This window comes from Castor canadensis, chromosome 2 (genome assembly GCF_047511655.1).
Source record: "Castor canadensis chromosome 2, mCasCan1.hap1v2, whole genome shotgun sequence".
Classification (NCBI taxonomy): domain Eukaryota; kingdom Metazoa; phylum Chordata; class Mammalia; order Rodentia; family Castoridae; genus Castor; species Castor canadensis.
The window spans coordinates 123651174-123672888 of NC_133387.1; the positions used below are offsets into that span (position 1 = coordinate 123651174).

At 39.5% G+C, this 21715-nt stretch overlaps 1 pseudogene; it reads right to left on the minus strand.

Annotated features, from left to right (window-relative positions):
- Positions 1–7321: 7321 nt before the first annotated feature.
- On the minus strand, positions 7322–8249 carry LOC109703045 (olfactory receptor 4F21-like; annotated as a pseudogene).
- Positions 8250–21715: the final 13466 nt, after the last annotated feature.

The following is a 21715-nucleotide window of genomic DNA, read 5'->3' on the forward strand; positions in this document are numbered from 1 at the left end:
ATTCCATTATACAGAGTTACATAGATGATAGACAGATAGATCAAAAGACAGATGATATAGATAGATATATCACATTTTCTACTCTGTTCATCAGTGACAGGGCATGTGTGCATTGGGGCTGTTTCCACAGTTTGACTATTGGGTATAATGAGGCAATAAATATGGGTGCAACCTGACTTGCATTACTTGAGATATACATAGGAGTCACATTGCTGCATTAGGTGGTAGTTCACAATTTCATTTTTTGAGGATCTTCCATACTGTTTTCCATACTGGTTGTACTAATTTGCATTCCCACCAGCAGTGTAGAAGTGTTTCTTTTCTCCCACATCTTCATCAACATTTATTGTTTGTTTTCTTGATGGTAGCCATTCTAACAGGAGTGAGGTGGAATCTTAATGTGGTTTTGATTTCATTTCCATTGTGGCCAGGGGTGTTGAGCATTTCTTCTTGTATTTTTTTGCCATTTGGACTTCTTCCTACAATTGTTTGCATTTTTTTTTGCTGCTGTTATGGTTTTGAGTTCTAGTTTTATTGTATTATGATCAGATAGAATTCAGGGGGTTATTTCAATTTTCTTATATTTGTTAAGGCTTGCTTTGTGTCCTCAGATATGATCTATTTTGGAGAAAGTTCCATGTGCTGCTGAGAAAAATGTATATTGTGTGCTGTCAGATAAAATATTCTGTAGACATAATTTTGGTCCATTTCATCTATGGTGCCATTTTGTTCTAGGATTTCTTTGTTGATTTTTTCTTTGGATGACCTATCTGTTGGTGATAGAGGGAGGGGCATTAAATTCTCTCACTACCACTGTCTTGGAGTCTATATGTTCATATTATATATATGTATACATATATATGTATATATATAATGTCAAATATATGTCTATATTTCATATATTTGATGAAATTATGTGCACTGATATTGGGTGTATAAAGGTTGATAATTGTTATTTCCTTTTAATGTATTGCCCCTTTTATTAGTATGAAGTGTCCTTCTTTATCTTGTTTGACCAATGAAAGTTTGACATCTACTTCATCTGATATAAATATTTCTACTCCTGACTGTTTTGAGGGGGCATTGGCTTGATAAATCTTCTTCCAGTCTTTCACCCTAAGCCATTGTTTATTTCTGTCAATAATACAGGTCACTTGTAAGCAACAGATTGTCAGTTTGCCAAACAGTGTCTTTTGATGGGGGAGTTGAGTCACTGACATTCAGTGTTAATATTGCTAAGTATGTGGTGATTTCTGCCATTTAGTATTTTTGTTGTTTTAAGATTTGATTGTGTGCCATTGAATCAATGTTACTTTCTGATTGCTTGTCTTTTCCTCTCCTGTGGTTTGCTGCTTCCTGTCCTCTCTTGGTTTTATTTGTGTTCATCTTCTGTATGTAGAATTTCTTGTACACTCTTCTGTGGTGGTGGCTTAGTAGTTATATACTGTTTTAGTTTCTGTTTGTTCTGGAATATTTTTATTGCTGCATTAATTTTTTGAATGATAGTTTTGCTGTGTAGAGTATCCAGGGTTGAATTTATTTTCATTCAGTGCCTGAAATACCTCACCCCATGCCCTTCTTGCATTTAAAGTTTCCGTTGAGAAATCTGTCATTTTGATGGGTTTACCTTTATATATTATTTGTTTTTTCTCTCTTAGTGCTTTTAATATTTAGTCTCTGTGCTTGTTGTTTTAATGTTAATATGCTGTCCAGAGGTTCTATTTTGGTTACCTCTGTTTGGTTTCCTGGAGGCTTCCTGTACCTAAATGGGCAAAACTTTCTCGAGATTTGGGAACTTTTCTATTATTATTTATTGAATATATTATGTAACTCTTTGGTTTGCACTTCTCCTCCTTCAATGTACATTCTTCTCGGATTTGGTCTTTTGATGGAGTTGCTTAGTTCATGCATATTCCTGTCATGCTCTTGAACTCAAGATTTGACTAAGATTCTCCCCCAACCTTTTTTTCTTTAGTTTCTATTTTATCTTTGAGCACTGAGATTCTGTCTTCCACTTGTTCTAGTTTGCTGGAGTGACCTTCCATTGAGTTTTTGTTGTACTAAAGGGACTTTTTATCCCCAAGGATTTCTGTTTGATTTTTTCTGAGCTTTTTCATATCTTTGTTCAACTCCTCTTTCATATTTTGTATTGTCATCTTTAATTCATGTATCTCTTTTTCTATAGTGTCCTTTGTTTCATTTTGGTGTTTGTTGAAGTCCTCTCTGAGTTATTTATTTCTGTGTCTTCTCATGTTCTTTATTTTTGGAGTCTTGAAATTTCTTGAGTGCATCTTGTACATTCTGATTAACCATGCTTAGTATCTTCTCCATGAATTTCTCAGTGATTTCTTCCATGAGTTCCTCTTTCAGGGTTTTTTGTGGGCATCACTGGGTTCCTTAGTGACATTTATCATTGTTTTGTTGGGGTCAAGAATTGGGTATCCATTTTCTTCATTTCCCGCCAAATACAGTATTGAATTATTTTTTGAGGAGAGTGGTTTCCATCTCTTCTTCTTCTTCCCATTGTTCATCTTGGTGCTGTGCAATGATGTTTTTGATAGGCTACTTGGTGCTTTTGATTGCCTGATTTCTCTCCCTGATTTAATTTTTGTGTTGTGACTGACTTGTTTGTTAGCTTGGTTCATGTGCTCTTTCTGTCCCTGTCCTGGAGGTGTAATTTAGGAATAACAAATTCACAGATTCAATGCCAGACCAGTTGTTTGGATATTATATAGAAAATCCCTTGATGATAATATCTATAAACAGTGGGAGTTGGCATGGGTGATGTAATTAAGCTATTTATAGATTTTGGGAATTGGTAAAGGTGGCACTATAAAGGGGGATGGCTGTAGGGGTTGTTGGGTTGGGGAAGAAGTATAGAGCTCCTGGCTTTTGTAGCCCTTGTGTGTGTTTGGGTGTATTTATTCTGTTGTAGTGGACAGTGCTTGTGTCAAAGATTTCAGAGAGCTGGGAGTGTGTACAGTTGGTACAGCAGGCTACTCAGCAGGCAGTGAGTGTGTAGGAAGGAAGGCTAGTGTGGTGATAGGTTGGGGAGGATAGGGTGGGGAGGTGAAGACAGGGGAAAGAGTGGATGAGAAGAATCAGAAAGAATAGTTGGGAGGGAGAATAATGGATTGTAGCAGCACAGGAAAAGGAGGGTAAGTGAAGAGGGTAAGAATATGTATAAAAGAATTTTGATGGTGAAGGTAATAATACAGGAATAATACAAATAAAAATTAAAAATGTGTTACAATAAAACACACCAGGTTCTGGAATCATAGAAAGTTCAATCTTTTGGTAAAAGTTCTGGAGTTATATCTTAGGTTTTCAATCCTGGTATTGGCATACAAGTAGAAGCTCTGATGTGGTCTCAACAGGTGACTGGCTTGTAAGTAGTATTTGGTTCCTTCTGTCCACAGAGTTAGCTGCTATTGGGAAGTGAAATAAGTCTGTCAGTTTGTGCAGGGTGGTCAGAGCTGTTGTTTTCACCAGGTGGCAGTTGTGTTGCACTTCAGCTATAGCTCTGTTTTGTGAACTCCTTCCCCAGCAAGGTGGGGCAATTCAGTTTTGAATGTTACCTTCTGTCTCAGAGGTCAGCTCCAGGATTCACCACGTGACCTGTTTTGGGAGTTGGCCTGTCGCCCTACCCCTGCTCTAAGTCTTTGGGATTTTCCCAGTCTCTGCTGGATACTATTGCCTCCTTCGGGAATTTTCTTTGTCACAACACTCCCACTCTAAGCCTCTGTGCCACTCTAAGCCAGTGGCTCCTCTGGGAGGTTGGGTTATTGCTCTGGGGGTCAATGACAAGGGGGAAGGGGAAAGAACAGGATACTGATGGGTGAAGAGGGTTCAAGTACCTTCATATATATAGGAAAACAGCATAATGAAACACACCAAACACTGTTTGAAAAAGGAGAGGATGAATGGGCATAAATAGACTTGTTGAAGGTACACAGTATACATATATGGAATTGTAACAATGAAATCCTTCATATCGTTAATATATAGTATATAATAAATCAAAAATTTAAAAATTTTAAAAGGGGATTATTTGCCAGGGACAAGAATCTGTGGGAGAGAGGATGAGAAAGAAGAAGACTCTGGGGCTGAATATGATCAAAGTACATTATATGCCTGTAGGAAGACAGCATAATGAAACTCATTAAGATTGAAAAAGATAAGGGGAGAGAGGGGAGAGAGGGTAAAAAACATAAGAATATTATCAAAGTACATTATAAGCATATATAGAATATAATAATAAAACCCTTTGTAATATTAATATATGCTAATAGAAATAAATGAATAAAATACATAAAAAGAAAGTGGCTAACATAATTCTGATGAGCAGCAATGGTGAAAACTCCTGCTCTGATCTCTGTCCCTCTTTGTAGTGCATAGTATCATGTGCACACCATTGTTACTGCACCAACCTTGTGACATAAAACTCTACATCTCTCTCCCTTGCAATACAGAATAGAAGTCTTCAAGGGTGGAGGTGCTGCCTTAGCTTTCTCTATAGCCCAGTCCCTTGTACATTTCCTTGAAGATATTAGATATTTTATAAATATTTGTTTAACTGAGAAAAATTGAGAAAGAATAAAAATTAAGCCAAAGTTAAATGTTAAAAAAAGGGTAAAAATATTTTTAAAATAAAATTTTAAGAACTGAAGGTTTCTTCAGTTCAGAAGCATAAATAATGACAGGACAGCATAAAATCATGAATTTAGAGATCAGATATTAAAAATAAAGCTGAAGATGGCAAATAACTGAGTTCTTAAGACTGAATTCTAGGATGAATCTGATTCCTAAGACAGAATCCCTTGTAGCAGCAAGCAGGGAAGGAGCACCTGGCCTTTGCCAGAGCCACCCCAAAAGCCATTCATATCTATGATCAACACATCCCTTCAAATTCCCATAAACCTTTATGATACAAGTTTGCAATCAAGGAGATCAGGGGATAATATCTTTAACCCCTAGAGTAGTCTGAACTACAGATTTTATTTCATTCTAGGTGGAAAAAAAGAAAAATCCATGTAATGAACTGGAGTTTATAAATCCTAATTTTAATATGATACTTTGAAAAATCCAAATCCATTTTGAAACACTACAGAATGACTTGAAGCAGAAAAGATCAATCATTAACTTACTTTTAAAGATAATTTCTGCTTGCAGAGAGAATGAGGTAGAACATGCAAGTAAAGCCAAAATGTCTTGGATCATGACCATCACTCCAGGAAACCTGGATACCTTTTTAGGGGTGACCACCATGTGATATGAATTCTTCTAAAGCTTTGTTATAATTTACATTTCCATGTATTACCTTTGTAAATGCATATGAATGTACATTTGTTTCAGACATATTGGAGGGAATTAATCAAGGTCCAGGCAAGAAGAGATAGCATGCTGTACTGGGTAATTGAAGAGAATCGATTGAAGGAATTGTATGCAAGAGTTTGGGCAGGGTCATGAGAACTAATCAGAGATGAGGAAAGAAGAGAGGCATAGCAAGAACACTGAGCTCCTGTCATCTTTAGGGCTATAGGGCTATGGGGAGGGACAGGTTTCTAGAATCACAATTATGAGCTACACCTGCAGAAGAAGGTGGTCCAACAGGAGCTGTAACAGAACACCATGAGAGCTGATTCTGTAGCTTATCTCAGGCCTTTTGTGTATGCTATAGGAGAGATGACATTATCCCAAGATGTAGTGCCCCAAATAGTATTGCAATTGCATGTTAGCAGACTATTCCTCTAATCTATCAATCAGTTGCTTATAGGTGATGGGGAATGTGGAATGAGTTCCATGTGTTTCATTATTACATTTCTTTGCTATAAAATATGTCCCCTGATCAGATACAATGTTGTGTAAATATCATATGAATTGGTAAGTCATTATATAAATCCATGAATGATTAGGCAGGAAAATATTTTCAGTAAGTATTTCAAAGAAGTATAACAACAATCAGTGACATACTCTAAGGGAATTCTTACAGGATTACACTTTATGCAATGTTGGAAGCCTATCAGAAGGCCAGAAGAGTCCATAACCAAGAACCCTATGCTGGACCTGAGGACCGTGGAGCCAGCATTATGGAAGGAAGATGGCCTGAAGTGGAGATCAAGGATAAACTTGTACTCTCTTTCTCAATGCTTCCAATATTGATGATATAGGGGACTGCTAACCTGATGAACTGCATCATAATGATGCACTTGCTCTTGAATCTGGACATGAAGAAGCTAAATGAAAGGATTTATTAGTATCCAGAAGAAATGCAGGCTAGTTGCTGTTACACAACATCAGGATGAGCCAGTTTATGGGTAGCAATGTGGACAAGGTGCCTTGATATCTTCCCTGCACCAACCTTCATATCAAAAGTGTATTGATTCCCTCCACCTTCCAAATATGCCACAAACTATTCTTCTGAGTAGCTTTCATACAGACATATACTAGGGAAAAAAAGGAAGTAGGAATGAAAGGGAAATGGGAATTGAATAGGTTTGAGTAGCATATTGCTAATTAGGCTAAAAGATGACATTCTCAGTCCTCATTGTTATTCCAAAAATAGCTCACATGGCTTCTATCCAAAGACACACAACCATTAGACTAATGTGTGTGTGCTCTCAAGATTGCAATCTCCATTGGAGAGTCTAAGAGACTCTCAAAGGGATGGATAGTGTGTACAAGAGGCAGAAGAGGACCTGTTTTAAATAGTTCCTGCCTTGAAGTTGGTTCCACTAAGAATGGGGAAAGGCATAAGAAAAGGATGGAGGAGGGTGAATATGGTGGAAGTATCATGTAAACAAGCATGAAAATGGAAAAATGAGACCTGTTCAGACTGTTCCAAAAAAGAATGGGGATAAAGGAGAAAGATGGAGAGGGTGACTCTAACTTAGATATACTGAAACCACTTTTGTAAATGTCCCAATCATCCAGTTGAATATTCTACATAAATACCTCCACAGACTACTGTCAGAAATTTCTGCATGTAAGACAAACTCCTACAAAAACAGAGAAACTTGTCCCTCTTCTGAAGACCCTAAAGAGGATTTCCTCCTTTTATGCCCAAGAATTACTTCATATATAAGTATCATTCGTTAGGAATTGAGATTCAGGATTATTATAATCTTCATCATATAAACATGATATCTGTAATTCCATCTCTGTTTTCAGAAAATATTGTCCCTCCATACTAAGTAGCAGAAAAAGTAATCTAAGTATCAGTGCAGACAAGCATATCAGTGTGGGCAATGAAACACTTTTCTCTGAGTGTGATGAATAAGGAACTTCTGTGTTCCATCAGGATTGTTCACAATGCAGTCATTTAAGAGATCTTCCTATAACTCACTAGCTGTCTGAATACTCTACTAATTGCCACCTTCATTTCTTGATTCCTGAATGTGTAGATCACAGGATTCAGAAAAGGAGTGACAATTGTATCAAATATGGCCAGAAACTTATCCAGATATGTGGAGGGGGAAGGCCATGCATAGAAGAATATCAAAGGACCAAAGAACAAGACTACTACAGTGACATGAGCTGAAAGTGTGGACAGAGCCTTGGAGAAACCAGTTGGAGAATGTTTCAGAACAGTGAATATGATGACAATATAGGAAATGATCAGTATGAAGAAGGAACCCACAAGAGATGAATCCACTGTTGGCTGTGACTGTGAATTCTAATCAGTAGGTGTCTGTGCAGGCAAGTTTGATGAACTGAGGAAGATCACAGTAAAAGCTGTTCAACACATTAGGACCACAGAAGGGTAAGTTTATTACAAAAGCCAATTGAACCACAGAGCGTAGAAGGCCAAACACCCAGGTAGTCACTGAAAAGAAGATGTACATTCCTTGGCTCATGATGGTCAGGTAGTGGAGAGGCTTACATATGGCCACGTACCTGACAAAGGACATGGCTATCAGCAGCACCATCTCCACACCACCTATGACGTGGATGAAGAATATCTGAGTGACACAACCTCTAAAGGAAATGACCTTGTGCAATGAAAAGGTCGTAAATCATCTTGGGTATAGTGACAGAAGACATACCTAAGTCAGTGAAGGAGAGATTGGCCAACAGAAAGTACATGGTGGAGTACAAGTGAGGGTCAGAAACCACCATGAATACAATGACTGAGTTTCCCATCATGCTTGCTAAACAAAACATGGAGGTGACCACAAAGAGATGTTCCAAGGATTAGAGGGTCCCAGGAACACAAACTCTGACACCACACAGTGATTTGTTCCTTCCATCTGCTTTAGTGGCAGAGCTACCTGAAGGAGAACAACAGGAGGAACTATAAATTATGAGAATGATCTTTAGACAGTAGGAGAGATCTTAATGGTATGAAAGCCTAGTTTTTGGTCAGTACTAGATTTTGACCCCAGAGCTTCATGCTTGCTAGGCATATTCTCTGTCACTAGAGCCATACCTCATCCCCTTTTCCTCTTTTTTTGAGATAGGGTCTAACTTTTTTCCCAGACTGATATAGATCATGATCTTCCAATTTTCCACTTTCTGCTTCATTGGGATGACAGCATAATATGACCACACCCATTTGTTCTTGTTGACATAGGAAATCACGATCTTTTCATTTGTGCTGGCCTCAAACTGTGATCCCTATATTAGCTTCACAATTTGGGAAGGATCACAAGTTGAGGCAAGCCCAGAAAATTGTTCACAAGATCCCATCACCCAAAAAAACTGTAACCAGAGCATAATAGACTGGAGGTGTGGCTCAGATGGTACATTGCCTGCTTTGCAAAATCAAAGTTTTGAGTTCAAACCCCAAACCCACTAAAGTAAATAGGTCTTCAAGTTTTCTAAGTATAAAAACTATGGAAGGTGATATGTTAATTAGAATGATTTAATCATTTTGCAATGTATGTATTTATGTACATCAAAGATATAAATATACTTATTCTGACTTCTATGTTCCTCCTTCCCACTCCACACATCTGGAGAATATTTATCTTCAAGGTTTCTAAATTGTTTACATAACAGTGAGGTCTTGCTTTATATCTTAGCATTTATTCTACTGTCTCTATAATTTAGTAAACTAGTTATGAGAGTGACTCACTGAATCCAGGTAAGCGTGTTAAAGACAGGGATCATGGCTCATTCCGATTTGCATCCTTTAAGTAAGGAAAAAGTGTCCACAGACAAGTGAAGGGCTAGGACCGCCAGTTACCAGTTGTCTCCCGTTAGATAGAGAAAAGAAGCGTGTAGAAAATTCTGTAGAATTTGATGTAATAGAAAGCACTTTTTTCAAACCTGTTTCAAAGGATCCATCATATTATATCATAGGTTTAGTATCAGTTTTATTTAAAGAAACATGGTAGCCAGAATATGTGCTTTCAATTCAGAAAACCAAGGTTAATATCATGAGTCAGCCACTGACAAGGGGATACTGGGAAAAGTAGTTAAACACCTTTGTTTTAGTTTATTTATCTATTGAAGAAATTAAAAATATTAACTTGTGGTAAGTTTTGATGATAAAGCCATAAAGATCATAATCATGTGTTTACTCTGTGGGTGATTAATAATTGTCAGTAGCACTTTCTTTCACTTGCAAACAATCAGGCACAACACAGGAGATAAATGAAAGAATAAGAAGGAATAGCATTGACACAAGAGAGCATCAGAACTCCATATCTAAAAGATATTTCAAAATATATTAACCTTCTCCTTCTATGAAATAATAGATTATAACATTCATCATATTATTTTAGTGATCAAAAAATAAATATTCAATACATATTAAATATATTTGATCCCAAAGAACACTGCATTTTTAGTGCTTAATACAAATACAATCCATTGATTAGTTTCTCCTTAATTAAAAGGCTGCCACACTAATAAACTTAAGGAGTACATCTGTCTTCTATTCAAGGTATCCTAAGATAAGATCACAAGAGGGATCAAATAAGGACAAGTAAATAATTGAAGAAAGATAGGAAAAAATACAGTTGAATCATTTAAAATTGCATTATACATGATTATATGATTTGAAAGACAGAAAATAAGCGATTCCATTTCCATTGTCTCTTGAAAAAAGTTGGAGAAATGTAAGAAATAGTTCTAATTAAGTGGAAAATCCAAAAAGACTTAACTTTGAAAAGTAGTTGCTTGAATATGAGAGGAGAAAGCTTACTTTAAATTCAGTAAAAGAACCTTTGACTTGAATTGCTGTTTGGACCCATTCTTCAGTAATTATGTGACTATGGCAAATTGCAGTTCTACATCTGCAGGTGTCTTTGAAGTTCTAAACCTCTTGCCAGAGTTTTTGAATGAGCCTCTATCAATTTGCTTGTTTTTTGGATATCCAATCCCCATGATCCATGCAAGAACAAGGAATTTCTATTAAAATGAATTTAAAGTACCATTCAATGTACGTATGGAACATAGATGCATTAAATCAAGGAGAAAATACCCATTCAAATATCAAGAAATATAGAAACTCACAAAGTTCAAGTCATTACAAGTTTAAAGAAACTTGACACAGAGTCGGGATCCACACGTCAATCAAAAGAAAACAGCACCTAGTGTTTTCCAGATGTAGACCCAAGGGTAATATGTTTATTCACTAGAAGTGGTAATTGCCTATAGGCAAAAGGCCTCAATAATCATGTTTGCAAACATCTCTTATGGATTAGCCATGCTATGAAATAATTTTGCTTAAGCATATTAATTGCATTCAATTGCAATTAATTGATATAATATATCCAATTATATAACTATAAAACAAAAACCAGATCTAAATCTTCGGCTTGTGTTGTGATTAATCCTCTTCCTTGACCAAAATACAATTGAATAATACTCCAAATAAATCCTCAGATATCTAACCCTTGAAGATAAAAGAAATGTTTTTAATGTGGTTCTAATTTAGAGTCTTCAAGTCAAATGGAACCTACAGACTTCTAGTTTTGAACAGTGTTCCTCTACACCATCGCCCATGTATATTTCCTCCTCAATGCAGACATTTTACAAGTTCATTATCTTTTACTTTTTAAATCATCAGAAATCTTATTTACACTCAAGTGCAAAAACATCTCTACTTTTAGTCGTTGTGGGAAACAAATGATTCTATGCCCTTTTCAAATATACTCAGGTACATAAATGAGAAAAGTCATCCATAGCTTTCATTTCAATGCATTTTACATTTATTCTCATTCTCCTTTTCATTTCTCTTTGTCCCCAGAATAACTCCTGTTTATTGAAAGTCTTTAAACTGTTTCATTCTACTTGGAGTTCATAAATAAAATTAACAAGCTATCATTAGTAACTACAGAATAATCCAACAAAATAAATCAAATTCCTGATAATTTTAAGCATTTTTTGTAGTATTTTCATCAGTTTTCAAAATGACATTACATTGGAAATTATTTAGTATTGAGATTTTTTTAAATCTCCTGTTCAGTTATCTGTGAGCCTCATCCATCTGGTAAACTGGTATATTTCTATTAAATTTTCTTCTATTTTACAGATGATTGGTTAATATCTATTTCTTTTGAAAACCCAATGTAGACAAATATCTTTTGTATTTTTTATTCTTATATGTCATCAATTTTTGTTTATTTATCAAGTAGTAGAAGGTTGAGTAGACCAAATATAAATCATAACAAAATGATTAGTTGTACCCTATACTGAGTCTAAAATATTACAAAGCTGTTTGACATTCCAATGTCTGCTATATTTCCCTAGGAGCAATGTGGTTCTAGCTCAAAATCAGTTAGCCTTTTCTAATATGTCAATAAGATTTTTTTAAATAATTATTCTGTGCAGTTCAATTCCTTTTCCTGGGTGCTATCTACTTTGCTTTAGGTTCAGGCATGCATTTTAGGGTGTGATTCATGTTCATAGGAATTCTGACAACTGAATCACATCTGAAAATAAAGCCACTGTTCTCATTGTTAAATTTATCTCTACCCATCCCTTTACCTATGTAAAATAAACAGCATTTTCACTCTTGTGTCCTCCAACATGAAGTACATATAGTTGATTATATATACCTCAAGTGGCCAGTGACCAAGTGATACTACAAAAACATGAGAGCTTATTAAGAACTCATGGTTCAGGGACTTTTCCCTAAGAGAAGCATTTGCTTTGGCCAGTGTGACCAAAGGATTTAAAAATTCTTAACATAAGACTAGGGAGAAAGTAGGAAAGAATGGTGAAAATTTGTTTGGTTTGTTGTGCTATTTGATATAAATCCAATTACTCTTTATAGTTAATCCCTAAAAATAGGTAAATATTAATATAAATATCACTTATGCAACTCCAGAAAGCCATGAAGTAGCTAGAAGAAAGAAGGAAGAAAAAGAATTATAATTAATAAGCTGTCAAATTCCTATTTTTATAGAGGTTCTTGAGGCTTATTTGATAACACAGTTTCCCCTTAGCCCATTTCACTTTACATCAGGACTTAAGCTGTACAGGAGGCTGTACCTTGAGGGAGAACAGAGATTCAGTCTAACAGGGTATCAATCTTGAGATTATGTGTTTCAGTGAGATGTCACTCTTTGTCATTGGTGAGAACTATTGAACAAAGGAGCATTAGGAAGGCCTCCAGTAAGTCCTCTGAGTTGTAGATTCAATGTTCCTGGTCCCCATTGTGATGTACAAAGCAAGTTTCCCTTCATACTAGGGCAACCTCTGAGTCAGATCATTGTAGCAACAATTCTCTTCCAACTAGGGCCTGCACTACATGTATATCCAGTCACCATCCAACCTCATGTTTTCTCCTCCATTACTAATTGGTCATAGAAAAAACCCTCATGTTAGAAGTAAAAGATTGTGTTAGGTTGTAGGGAACCATGAAAGTGTGAGTTCACTGCACATGCATATTAATCTTTTCTTTTACACAATATGCAAAGCCATTCCATGTTCCACGGCCACCACAAAACTAGCAACCCCATGACTTTCCCAATAAATAGGTTGGAGCAACACATTCAGGTATGGTATATTGTCACAAGGGTGCAAGGACATGTCAGAGGGCTCTTGCTCTCAAATACTCTTAAGATTAAGAGGCTGGAGAACCAGAGTTACAGGAAGGAAAGAAACTTTATTGATAGAGAAAGGCTGAGTAGAGAGGTGTACAACAGGGTCTGGAAACTGGGTGCCCTCTGAGTGCTGGAGTGAGGGTAATATATGTGTGTGTGTGTGTATGTGTAAAATTTTCACTTCAACCTAAAGAGCAGTTCATAGTGGAATCCTGTATGTCCATTCTTGGCATGCACAGACCTCTTGCATCACCTGGTCCTTTGGCTGAGTTGGTTCCTCCACTTCTCCCAGGTCGTGGGGGCTTCTGCATTCCTAAGATATCATGGGGCTGATTTATATTATTGGACTGCTACAAAAGATGTCATGGAACTGATTTATATTATTATGGGACTGCTATTCCCTATAGAATGGAACTCCTAATTGCCATTAGGGAGATGGGATGTTGAGATCCAGCCATTAGCTGCTTTCTGCTGAGAGGGTGTGAAGAGGGACCCTGGCAGGAATCAGGGGTCCAAACCCAAAGATCCTTGGTAGTAAAAGTGGGTGCAGAGCAACATTTGGAGTTTGATGGAGTCTAGAGAGGAAATGAATGCATGAGAAAGTTAAGGAAGCATGGACCAAAGCACATGATAGCTCTGATAACAGCAATGGGTCCCAGGACAGGAAACAGCCATGAGTACCATCCGCTAAGACAGTTGTTAGGTACCCATCCCAAGTTTGTATGGGGATGTTGTTAGTGGCAATGTTTGTTATCATTTGTCTATTATCACCAATTTGAAGGCAATAGTCTGAATGGTTGAATTTACCATGTACATCCGCTTCCTCAGCTAGAAACTAGGCTAAGGCCAAGCAGTTTTTATATTTAACAGCATGCATTTGGTCTGTTATCTGGCTAGTAGTAATTCTAAGGCAGATGCAGTCTGGTTCATCATAATGTCTACACTGCTTGTAGAATTATCTGATTTGATTGAGCATGTAAATAGGAGACTGGTAACCCCAACTCTCATCTTGTGCCCAAGTGGCTGGTCCATAGGTCTCAATCATCCTCTGGGGAGTTCACTTGTCTTCTCCCCCCTCTGATTTCCCCTGATGCTGAGACTTCTCTTTGTTCTGGTCCCTAGGGTTTCAAAGAGAGGGACTCCCAGTTGTTCTCCTTGGGAGCTGAGCAAAAAGAAAAACCCTGGTTGGACAATCCATATAGTACAGCTTCCTGTCCAAACAGGAGGGAGTCTGGAGCTGGCTCATTTTCCACAAATCCAGAATAACCCATCTGGCATTTTCCATCACCCCAAGGTAGTGCTTGTGAGGTTATCCCAATATTTGCCAATCTCAGGGATATTTTGAAATGGATTTGCCTCGTTATTCATAGAGCAATTAAAGAGGCTATGGTTAGTTAGACATTTGTAGTTTTGGGAGCCATTATTGGGTGAAGATGATGCCCAGAACCAGGTAGGCCTTTTGTGCTGCCAGGTTAGATTTGTCTTATTGTAAGAGACTACATATTTACAAGAGATCTCTCCTACCCATTTATCATATATGTGTGCAGTTCTTTCAAGACACCCTTCCCTGATCACTTCTAATGTGAGAATCCAGGATTAGGAATGGTCACTCTCCTTGATAGTTATAATAGAAGTTGGAAAGCATTTAAACTAGATCCTTTCCAATGCCACTCCTCACTCATGAGGGCAACTCCATATATCCAACAATTTGAGACTTTTAGTTCTCTGGCGATTTTCTCTGCCAGGTATATGAAGAGATTCTTTCCTGTTTCCAGGAGCTGTAACCCTCTCCTTATCTCGCCCTTGAATTCATCTTATAAACTGGGACTTTGAGTGGCCATTGGCTTTGGTTGAGGCTAGAGGTTTTTTTTTTTATTGTCTCCTTAACAAGATATTTTTGGGATAAGTCCTGGACTCCTCCACCATCTGACACTCCCGAGTGTCCCAGATAAGACACAACAGACCTATTCTTCTAACCTCTCATTGAAAATATAGCCTGCTTTATTTCCCAAAGTCCAGAACTTCCAGTACCACCTTCTGGAGTATGCAAACCTGAGAGGTATATTTGCCCAAGTAATGTCCACTTGGTTGGTAGATGTAGGATGTAAAGTAAGAACATCTGGAGCCCCCAATGTAGGTGGTTTTAAAACATTCATTACATGGGGGGTGGCTGGGTAAGGGCCACACTGAAAAGTAACAGTTCAAGTGTAAAGAGGAGAGTCATGGTGAGCCTCATGGTTATCTATCCCAAGAATGTGAGGCCCCAGGGGCCTCTCTTGAAGAGGAGGTCCTCTAGAAGCTCTCAGGAGTACTGTGCTTTGTCTGAGTCCAAGTCTTGAGAAAAAGAGACTTTTTTGGAGTTCCAGTGCTTGCCTCTGGATATGTGGATCCAAGATTTCAGTCCAACCACTCAGACTCCTGTTGGGGTGGAAAGAATCACAGGGTACGCCTCTCCCATAGCAGCTCCAAAAGCTCACTGTATACATGAGGAATTTTAACCAGCACTAAATCGGACAAAAGGGTGGATGAGAAGAAAAGGAGGCATGAGAGATGCCTTGGTGTAACTCTGTTAGGATTTGTTGGAACTTAGCTAGCTGGGTGATATGGAAGGTAAGTCTGGCCTGTTTCACCATCCAGAATGAGGTCATTAGTAAGAAAGGGGTGGCCATAAAGAAACTCTTAAGGAGTGATACCCAGCTTGCCTGTGGTGTTTCTGAGGCAGAGGAGAGCCAAGGGCAGATGTTTGGGCCAGGGAAAATGTGTTTCCTGGGACAATTTGGCTAGGTAGTGCTTGAGTAATCCATTGGCCCATTCCACCTTCCCTAAGGTTCAGGCACAGTGGAGGTGATATTTTATGCCTAGGGCCTTGAATACCCCCTGAGTCACTTTGGCTCAGAATGTTGGGCCATTGTGACTCTGGAGGCTGTGAGGGAGACTGAATCCAGGAATGATTTCCTAATTGAAAACTTGAGAACTTCCAGGGCCTTTTCTGTGGAGCAAGGAAAAGCCTCAACCCACCCTGTCAAGGTATACACTAGCAATAGAAGCAAACAGGAGTGAGGACTCCCTGGCATGTGGGTGAAATCAATTTGCCAGTCCTCACCAGGATAGGAGCCTTGCCTTTGAGTCCCAGCGGGGGGAGGGGTTGTCTGTGAGTATTATTATTCTGACAGATATCACATCCCCTAATTATGTAGGGTCTTCCTAATTTTTACACCCTCAAACATGTGCTTGACAAAGGACAGGGTGTTTTCTACTCCCAAGTGGTAGGTTTGATGTAAAGTTTTGAGGACCTTCCACTGTAGGCTCTGGGGTAAGAAAAGCTTATTTTCAGGGCAGACCCACTGTCCTTTGTGGTCCAGATGGTAGCCCTGAGACAAGGCCATTTGGGCATCAGAGGGGAGGTAATGAGGTCTCTTAAGTAGGGTGACCCTGGATATAGGGTCATTCAGCTGCCTCTTTTGTACCTGCATCCACTTTATTGCCCAGAGCTATGGAGTCATCAGTTTTTTGCTGTCCTGGACAGTGGATAACTGCCACTTGTTGGGGTGAGAGGACCACATCCAAAAGTTTTAGAATCTTCTGAGACTGTTTGATGGGAGACCCAGAGGCAGTGAGCATTCCCCGTTCCCTCCAGATGGCTGCATGGGTGTGTAAGATCAGAAAGGCATATTTGGAGTTGGTATAAATATTGAGTCTTTTGCCCTGGGAGAGCTGTAAGGCTTTGGTGAGGGCAATAAGTTGAGCTAATTGGGCACTGGTGTCTGGTGACAAGGATTCTACCCACAAGATTTGAGCAGATGTGACTACTGCCACTTAAAGTGGTCACTCTCCATTATTAACAGAGTAGATCCCATCAGTAAAAAGGGTAAGATCTGGATCCAGTAGAGGCTTATCAAGGAGGTCAGGTCTTGGGGTATAATTTTCAGCCAAGACCTCCTTGAAGAAGTGACAGAGGACCTCCCCCTCTATAGACAGGAGCAAAGCAGGGTTAGATTAGGGCAGGTTTTGAGGGTCACCTGTCATGAACAGTTTCAGGACTTACATCCTCAGGTAACACTTCCAGTGACTGACAGAGTCAGTTTGCAGACATAGTTTTGAAGCCTTCATATGATTACAGCATGGAGCATTTGATCCACTCTACATAGTGCTGTGTAGAGCAGATACCTGCTATTCCTGCTGAGCTTGTTAACATGGCATATTCTAGAACAAACATAAATGTTACATACATTGCTAAGATTTCACATGGTTTGTTACATAACATTAAATATTTAGAAAAAGAAGAAATATATTAAATACCAAGAACCAGATCTATAAACTTTTCACTATTTTTCAAATATTATATTGTCGTGTTGATTTCTTCTAATTCTGTTAACCTCTATTTTCTACATTTTGGAGTTATTAAATGCATACATGTTTAGAATATTATTCTTAGACGTTCAATTAATACTTGCTATGTCAAAGTATTTTACTTCTGAGAGTTTTTGTTATTTTAGAGCATTGTTAATTTCATTTTTCTTCAGCTTAACCAGTATGTGCCTAACCAGTATATTGCATTCATTTTGTTTTTTTCAGACTTCCTTTAAAGTTTGTGTCATTATGACTTTGGTGTGTCTATTATAAAAGAATATGCTGCTAGCTTATTTTTGTCATTATTGCTTTTTGCATTGTTCACTTATTTATTTTGAGATGGACTTGTTATGTCAAGCAAGCTCGATGGAATTTGTGTTCCTTCTGCTTCAGCCTCTTGACTTCTAGGATTGCTGGCATGCTCTACCATATCCAGCTTGGATTATTTGAAAAATGTCAAGTTTTGAATTCTAGTTGATGAAATTAATCAATAAATACTTATTTTGATTATATTTATTCTACTACCTTTTTAGCCAGCCATTTCTTGCCCAGTTCAGGAGCTGGGCCTGGTACCTAAGTAGTCAGTTATCAGACATCCATAATCCTCCCTTAGAGCTTAAGGTGCCTCCCAGATCGTGGGGGGTGTAAACAGCAAGAGATTTTCCTAAAAGAAGCTTTTGAGCCTGTGGTACCAGTATGCTAGGTATGGTGATAGCCCTCAGGCAGCCTGCTCATCCCTTAGCTACATTGTCTAGTTCCTTGCTTAGATACCCCAAGGGTTAAGGAGCATTTCCTTGAAATTGTTTAATGGCTCCAAGGGTCAGACCCCCTTTTTTGTAGATATATAGCTGGAAAGTGTCTTGAGTGGGTAGGCTTAAGGCCAGAGCCAAGCCAAGAGACTGCTTGAGCTTAAGAAAGGCATCTTGGTTTTCTTTGTCCCATTCAAGGAGGCATTGAGTGTTGTTGAGCCTCTAGCTGAAGGTGATATAGGGTGAGAGCAAGTTCGGCATAGTTGGGAATCCAGATTTGACACAGTGACTCCCAGAAAAGCCTTTACTTTTACGGAGAGGATAGTTTACAATTGGGTGAAGTCACTCTGGGCCTAGGGACCTAGTTTGTTTTTCAAGAACCAGCCCAAGGTATTTGATCTTAGTGATACATAACTGAGCTTTTCCCCTGGAGACCTTCTAGCCCTGACCAGTCAGGTAGTAGGGACTCTGTGGCCCTGAGATAATGGGTTTAGTTGGGCTACAAAGGAGAAGACCACCTATGTATTGGAGTAAAATAACCCCCTAGGAGTGCCAGTCCATTAAATCTTGTACCAGTAGCTGGCCAAAGATGTGAGGACTATCCTGAGACCCCTTGGGCAGGACTGTCCTAGTTGTCCTTCTGGTTTGGTGGGATCCTCAAAAGAAAAGAGTGGTTGGCTATCAGGGTAGAGAGGTATGCAGAAGAAGGCACCCTTTAAATCTAGAACCGAATAGTATTGGGTATCAGGAGGAATCTGAGCCAGGAGTGTATAAGGATTAGGGACCACCAGGTGCAGGGGCAATACAACCTCATTGATGAGTCAGAGGTCCTGTAACAACCTCCATTTATTGGGGCCCTTTTGTACTGCCAGAATAGGGGAATTGTAGAGATTGAAGCACTCAACTAGGAGGCCCTGTTGTTTGAGGTTATTTATGATAGGTAGGAGACCCATCCAGGCCTCTGGTTTTAAGAGGTATTATTTTGGTGAGGGAACTGGAAGGGATACTTTAGGTGAACCTGAACAGGAGTGGCTGTTTTTGCCCTTCTGATGGCTGAGCCATCCGTCCAGAGTGATGGGTCCACTTGTTCCTCAAGTAGGGGCATATAGAAATACTCTCTGGGGGAGGGAGTAATATTTGGACTTTAAGTTTGGACAGGAGGTCTCTTCCCAACAAAGGGATAGGAGTCTCAGGAACTAGCAGAAGTGAGTGACAGAAGTGGCGGTCCCCACAAGAGTATGCCAAAGGCTGGGTAAAATGTCATTGTAAGGACTGGCCTGATAAGCCCTGAATGCTGACTTTGTTGTTAGACCTGGGACCCGGAGAGAAAGGAATGACAGAGAAGCAGGCTCTACTATCCAAAAGGAAGATGACCTTGTGCTTCTCAACTGTCAGGGCTACCTGGAGCTCGTCAATCTGGATGTCAAGAACCAGAGCCTGGACAGTAGGCCCCAGGACCCATCATTGAAGAGAGCCATCTGGCTTCTTCTCAAAATGGAGATGGGGACAGTGTGACTTCCAGTGATTGCCCTTACAGAGAGGGCAGGGTCCCAGAGGAGGCTAGGACTGTCTCCCAGCCTGCCCCACCCTCGTGGACACTCTCATTTGAAGTGCCTATCCTATCACAATGGTGGCAAGTCCTGACATTAAGTCCCTGTTGGGAGAGGAACTCTCTAAGAGCTACCACTAAAGTTGTGGTGTCTTTTGGGGCTTTTTCTCTTTTTAGCAAGGTCCCAGTTATAATATACAGAAGAAGCTGTCTGTACCAGCTGGTCTAAAGTTTTGTTGCCCTTGGCCACCAGCTTTTGAAGTTTTCTATGAATATCTGTGGCCAATTGGGTAAGGAATTTGTCTCTTAGGAGTACCTCCCTGACCTGAAACTTGGGATGCACTGTGGTGTGGTGTGTTTTGTAGTGGCCTCTTTAAGAAACTGTAAGAAAGCTGTGAGGGATTCATCTGGTCATTATTGGACAGTAGTAACCTGGGAGTAATTAAGGGGTTTGAGCCTAGCCTTTTAAACCTTCAATAGTGAGGTGAATGAAATGGTGTCTAGCCCATTTGTTAGCCTCACTTCAGTGGTCCCATATGTGGTCCATCCTGGGAATTGCTTGGGCTCCAGTTGGGACTTTGGGGTTCTTGTGTCTTCCCTTTCTAGTGCTGTGGGCTTAATAGAAGACATTTGTAGGTGATAATTATTGTCTGCCTGAGAGACCTGATCAAGCTCTCTTTGCATTCCAGGGAAGTGAGGGTTTGGTTTAGGAGCAGCATGAAATCTTTCCAACCGAGTTCAAATGTTTGGATAACAGTAATAAAGGCTTTAATGTACTGGTCTGAGTCATCAGTAAACCTGCCCAAATCCTGTTTAATTTCCTTAAGCTCTCTTAATCTGAAGGGGATATGGATTCTTTCTGGGTGGCCACCTCTCTCCCTGGGAACTGGTTGGAGGGGATAGCAGAAGAGAGCTGCCAAGTAAGGAGACAAGGGAGCAGTGGGGGTGGGGCAGCCACCCTCTTCATTTCCCTTGGGTGGAAGGAGGAGTGGCTTTCTTGAGGCAACTGGGAGTGTCTTGGAGGTATTCTCTTCTTTAGGTGTGTTTTACAAACCATGATCAGGGTTTGAGCATCTCCCTTACGCTTCCACCCATTGGGGATGTTTGCTAAGAAGAAAGAATAGCTGTGTGTAGGGGATTTCTGTCCATTTGCCCTCCCTCTTGCAAAACAGATCTAACAGAGGATAGTATCATAGATAAGCATTCTGCCCTTGGGCCAATTTTCCTGATCTCCAAGGGAATATTGGGGCAAGGCCTGAGTGCGAAAGAAAATCAAAGCCTTTTTGCAAAGGTTGTAAGGATCAATGTCTTTCCAGCATTTTAGCAGGCAGACAAGGGGAGACTCCTTTGGAATTCAAGAGGAGGAATTTCCCAACTGGAAAAAGAACATGTGATCTACAATGGAGGGGGTATTCCTATTTATCAGCATCCTGATAAGGAAACCCATCCCAGGGCATCATCTCCCCTCCATTTTGTCCCTTCTACCATCTGTGACTAAGACCAAGTGAAAACCTGAGAAGGCCTTCCAGGTTGCAGTCACCCTACCAGCCTGGCCTTGACTACATGTGATTCTATTGGCCTTAAAGCCCAAATAATTATAATGTATCCAGTTAATGAAGGCATCCAGCTCAAAGAGAGCACACCAGAAGAAGGACTCAGTGAGAGTCTTGAGGGCACATAAGGCCTAAGTGGCATGTGCCACAACCACAGTGCAAATACATTCCCTTGGGCAATTTTGAAGAATAAAGATAGGGCAGCGGGGGTGGAAGGGAGGGCAGTGCTCAGTGTGGTGTTGTAAAAATCCCAGAAATTGGCATTCAGTCAGAGGGGCATACATTATCCAAGAAAAAGTGTGGGAGAAAAAAGGGCAGGGGAATTCCTGAGGGCACAAGCACTTTATGATCTTCCTACTAAACACAGGTGTGGTGCTCTCTCATACATTCTTGAAGAAAGTCTCCTAGTATTGTTGGGGGCAAAAAGGCCATTGTGTCATAGTGCAGAAATGAGAGAGAAGTCTGGCAGTTGGAGGGATTCAGACTTATCCATGTGGCAGTAAGGCAGTCCTATAT